This window comes from Protobothrops mucrosquamatus, unplaced genomic scaffold (assembly GCF_001527695.2).
Source record: "Protobothrops mucrosquamatus isolate PMUCROS unplaced genomic scaffold, P.Mucros_1.0 scaffold173, whole genome shotgun sequence".
NCBI lineage: Eukaryota > Metazoa > Chordata > Lepidosauria > Squamata > Viperidae > Protobothrops > Protobothrops mucrosquamatus.
Window position 1 is genome coordinate 19967 of NW_015386533.1, and position 5912 is coordinate 25878.

The following is a 5912-nucleotide window of genomic DNA, read 5'->3' on the forward strand; positions in this document are numbered from 1 at the left end:
CGTGTCCCCTCCCGGGCAGCCAGTACCAGCCAGGAGGGGCACGGATCCAGTAAACATGTGGTTGCATTCAGCCTCCCCAGAATCCTGTCCACGTCCTCGGGAGCCACAGAGTCAAACTCGTCCCATATAACAGTCTCAAGACTTGCTCCTGTCTCCTCCCCCGGGGCCACCCAGTCAGAGTCAAGACCTTCTCGAATTCAAGCGACTTTATCATACAGATATTGAGCAAAATCCTCGGCCCTCCCCTCCAGGGAATCCCCTCCCCCCCTCAACTGAAGGAGAGAGCGGGTCACCCTGAAGAGGGTGGCCGGGCGATTATCTGATGACGCAATGAGGGTGGAGTAGTAGTTAGACCTCGCCACCCTCATCACCACTAGGTAGGATCTAACCTGTATCCTTGCCTGTGTTCGGTCAGATTCGGTTCGGCTCGCCCTCCAACTGCTCTCCAGGCGTCTTTTCCGGCGCTTCATCTCTCTCAGCTCCTCGGTGAACCAGGGGGCCAATTGAGATCTGCGCCGGGTCAGAGGCCGCAAAGGCACGACTCGGTCCAATGCTGCGGCAGCGGTCGCCTCCCAGGCCGCCGCCAGATTTTCAACCGAATCGTGAACTAGGTCCTCAGGATATGGCCCAAGCTCCGTCAGGAACCTCTGTGGGTCCATCAGGCGCCTGGGGCGGAACCATCTAAGCGGTTCCTCCTCCCTGCGGCGGGGGGGAGCGGTCCGGAGGTCCATCCTAAGGAGTGAATGATCTGACCATGACAGGGGCTCTACAACTACCTCTACAACTACCTGCTGGACTATATACTATTGCCATGCACTCCCAGTGTTTTCACTCATACTTCTAATCATCCCCATCATCCCCATCATGTTGAACTCCATCACTCCATCATCCCCATCATGTTGAACAGCACAGCAGGACTTGGGGGGAGGGACTTACTATGCTTTCATAAATTTTTAAAGTCATGGCTTTTCCAGAGGCTGTATGTATTATAATCTGCTCCCTGTTATTGGATTAGATTTGATATTGTGTCTTTCCAATGTGCTGTTAGATGGACTCGTGCATCACACCCAATGCCGCTGCCATGAGGCCTCGGAACAAGCCAAGCAGAGGCTTGTTCCGCGGCCTCATGTCAGCGGCATTGGGCAGGAGGTTTTGGATGATCTATAGAAACTTCTCCCTAATTTCAAAACAATGAATTTTTTGATATGGAATTTTGAACTCATCACCCAGAATGAGCAGGTATTTCTCCTTCCCTTTCTAGATTTTTCAATGCTGAGTGAGAGAGGAATTAAAAAGTTCTGTCTTCTCCTGCATTGGAGAACATGGCTCATAAAACTGTTAAGGTGGTAGCAACAAAGGAATTGACCCAGAAAAATACCTTGTTTCCTTGTATGTGACCTAACATCCTTTAAATCTGTAAGAAAAAGTTTAAAACAATTACATGTCTGTGTACAATCTGATATGCTTGATGCATAATCATTATGTTACAGTAAATTAATGCTACATTATATTGTTTCATAATAAGCTGAGTCATTTAGCTACTGGCAGTTCTCAGACAGATTTGCTGCATGAATCTAATTCACCGATTGCACAGATGTTTATGCCTAATTTGCTCTGGAAGCAGTTATGCTTGATTCAAAGTCAGATTCAAGCTATGATCTATTTAACTTTTTCAAAAATGACAAACTTAAAATTAAGTAGAGAGGAGAGAGTAGGACAGGACACATATTTGACTTAAGCTGAACTTACATCAGCATTTCTGGATTTGTTTTGGCGAGCAATAGCACATAAAAAACCCACTGTAACAGTTCACTTAAAATGACAATATCATAGAGATTTTTCCATTCAGAGATTTTTAGGTCCTTCATGATTCACCCACTGGCAAAGGTTAATGTTAGGTTTAATAGAAAGGCCACGGAATCTGGACCTTTTTTATTCTTGGCAGTAATCTAAACATGGAGATGGAACTGTGGAGTCATTCCATCTTTGAAGACACTTCAGGCATGTCTTTCAATCCCAAAACATGTCTTACCTTGGAAAAAAAGTGTTTGTGGCATATTGTCATAATGGAAAAGCTGTTTAACTAGTTAACTGTTTTGACAAGGCTGAATCAAATCTCATAGCTTGTGTGTTAGGAAGTGGCATATTTTTAAAAAATACACATCAAGAAAATGTTGACTACATTCTCACAATGATTGTTTATAGTTTTGGTAAAAAAAAGTCAAGGTGGTTTATGAGTAAAAACTTTTTTGTTGATACTTTCATTGATACACGGTAAGGATGTTTAAATTTTTTTAATACGCAAGTTAAAGGGCCATATATAAAAACAATTTCAGACTTTTACTTTTGTTGTATTGTATTTATAGTGTGAACTGCTTTGGTTTTAAGTTTTCATTTAGTATGTAAAAAAATAATTTTAACCATTTCTTAAAAATGTGACTTTTAACAAAAGATGCATCTGAAATTTGCCATGGAAGTATATAGTAGAAATGTGGAAAGTTGGAGGAGTTGATAGTGACCAAAATTCTGCTACCTATTTAGGATTACCATATTTCCATACCATTTCCATCTAGGATTACCATATTTCACAAACTACAAAGTTTATGAAGGCTGCAATAACATTGTGCAAAGGTAATACTAAGGTGATTAGTTTTCATCCTCATAGGTTATACAGAGGACGTTTCAGGGCTCTTGTTCTTATGCTGAGAAAGAAACATTTCCTGTATTGCTGGAATCTGAAAACAATGACTGTGTAGTAACTTGATTAATATCATGCTCAGGATTTGGAGTTGAACTAATGCAGGGGGGGAAACCTCATATGCCGTGCTTCACAATGTGTTCTGTCCCAGCCTCCGCGAATACTGCTCAACCACTTACTCTTGAGGAAAAACCCCTTGCATTAAACAAGGCAGGACTTGGTAAGATAAACCCTTTATTTTGACACAGCTTTTATGGAACAAAACTCCAACCAGTCCTTTAGTTGTTGAAACGAACAAGATTCAGTCTCTGAGTTCTCAGCTGGAATGCTCAAGGTTTAAGTCACTCAAACACACAGAAATCCGACAAACCTGGTTAAATATCCAAAAATCCTGAGGCAAGAAATCCAAAGACAGAAGCACAAAGCCATAGCATGAACGGTTGCCTTTGGCAACCAGCCCCTCCCACACCTCTCCTCTTTATAGTCCAGCCAGGGCATGGCTTCTTAGAGTCTTTTACTTTTCCTGGAGAGCCGCCCCACTGCCGTCCGCTGTCCTGCACGCCTTTCCTCCCTGCGCATCCATGCATCTGGAACAGGCCCTAGCTGCTCCTCGCCTTCACTTAGTTCAGGGCCCCAACCCAGCTGTGTCTCTGCTTGAGCGTGAGTAGATGGGCCCAGTGTCACATCTAGCTCTGAGTCTTCATGCTCCTCAGCCTTCCACAGACTCCAATGTGACAACCCTTCCCCCTCATCCGATTCATCTGACTCGGCTGCCAGATCTGCTGGCAAGCGAGGATTCACAACACAATGGCTGGGTTGACACAACTCAGTGATCATAAAGTTTTATTATAGATTGGTGCAACGTGTGCGATTATCAAGACTAGTTACTGGTCAGTATACTTTATCAACTATGCATATTTAATTGTCCAATTTTTAAATCATAATTGCTGATTATTCACAACAAATATTTAACAATAAAAAAACATGGATGGGACGAATCTGCTTTATGAAAGAGGAATGGTGGGTGGTGGTTTAAACAGGGTCATTTATGGAAAGGCAACCATAGAAAGAACGGGGGAGGCATTTTTATCCCTTCCAGATAGGCCAGGTCAGGAAACAAGCTCTACAAGAATGCTTATATTTGATTATCTTTTTATGAGTTAAAGTATGTTTATATTAGATTAGTTTACAATGGGTAGTTTTATATAGACTGGGGAAGATGAATGTTTAATCCTGTAATCAGTTCTGGGAAGTCCGGGGGGGGTTAGGTGGGGATGGGGGTGGGTGGGAGTATAGAAATAGAGTTACTAGTATTGACTTAAGGGGAAGTAGGATATATTAAAATAATAATAGACTATTTATATGTATAACTGAGTTAATTATATTGAAATAATTTGAATTGTGTAAATATGATTTTGTTTTAATTAATTGATGGCCTTGCCACCATGTTAAATAAAACTAATAAAAAATTTTGTTGGAAAAAAAAAAAAGAATGCTGCAACTCTATTCTATTGAGTTAAACTACAATAACAGAATCCTGAAAGCCTGAATGTTTTTCCTTCCCTTCCTCATATAACCTAATAAATCAATGAGGGGTTGATTTCTGAGTCTGAGTTTCTTTCTAAAGTTTTCTTCATGTCTCAGGCTTAAAGCATGGTTTTGTAACTATCATTGCATAGTTTCTCCAAAGTCATCTCTGTGCTTCCACATTGGAGTTCTACTTCCATCAGCCCAGCTGCATATGCCTAGATTTAAATCCAATCAAATACTTCACAACTTTTTTACGAAAATCATCAGGATTCTCTCAAATAAAGAAATATTAATTTATGTATGCATGTAAGAAAGTGACATGCATTAATTATCTGTAGTACGAAATATACTTATTTACTTACACCAAAATAAGAAGACTATATGTTATTGTTGTTTATTATCTTGTTGGGCCCTATACAACAAAATGAAACTTAATGTGGAGAAAGGCAAGTTTTACACCTAGGCAGGAAAACCAAAAGTACAAGTACAAATTAGGTGAAACAGTAACTGTGAGAGAGATCTTGGAGTCCTAGTGGATGATCACTTAAACATGAGTCAGCAGTGTGTGGCAGCAGCCAAAAAAGCTAATACAATCCTTGGTTGTATAAACAGAGGCATAGAATCAAAATCAAGTGAAATATTAGTATCACTTTATAAAAGCTTAATAAGATCACACCTGGAATACTGCATCCAGCTTTGGTCATCATATTACAAAAAAAATGTTGAGACTTTGGAAAAAGTGCAAAGAAGAGCAACTAATATGATTAAAGGCCTGGTATAGAGCCTCCTGCTTCAGCAGGGGTTGGACTAGAAGACCTTCAAGGTCCCTTCCAGCTACAGTATATTCTGATTGATAAAAAGATTAATACACTTTCCCCAGATATGCCAGAGTACAGCTCCACATTTATAAGAAATTATGGGAGTTCTGCTCCAATATATCTGAGAGACACCCAAACTAAAAAAGCTTGGAATAATACACTTAATCTATTTCCTTACATTGCCTCCCACTAGGAGAAGCGAGATAATTCTGCCTAAATAACTTTTTGTTCCTTCAGTTTAGCTACTGCATCTGAGCAACAAATGAAGCAGGGAATAAGTAGCCTGGATTACAAACATAAATTCATGTGAAAAGAGTATAATTCAAAAGGAATAATGTTCAGAATCAACATTTTATATTTGTTGATTGTATACAAATCAGGTCATGGATACAGCAGGATACAGAATCTTATTTTCTTCGGTTTTGTAACTTATCCTGACCACCATAAATTCTCTACTCTTTTTAATCTTCACTGTTCATTGGCCTGTGCACAAATGTCTTTAGCCAACATAGAAACAGATTTTCTATGATTACTGATAAACTGGTATGAAACAGAAATCCATAAAGTTAAAAAGCAGTAAATGAAGATTCTGCATTCAGATTCTAGGATCAAAAATTGCACCTTTTTTATTGCTAAGGGACTAGCCCTTCAACACTGGAAAAATAGATGTATGAACCAATTATTTAGTGCTAATGCTGCTTGTAGGGTTAAACGTTATTGAATTTATTGTGTTTCTGCTATACTAATTGTCTTTTATTGTTGTTGTATTGCTTTATTCTTTTTCTCTTCTATATGCCATTGTTTTATTTTTTTCCCTCCTTACTCTATCTTATTAAATGAATAAAGATTTATTTAAAAGTAAGTAT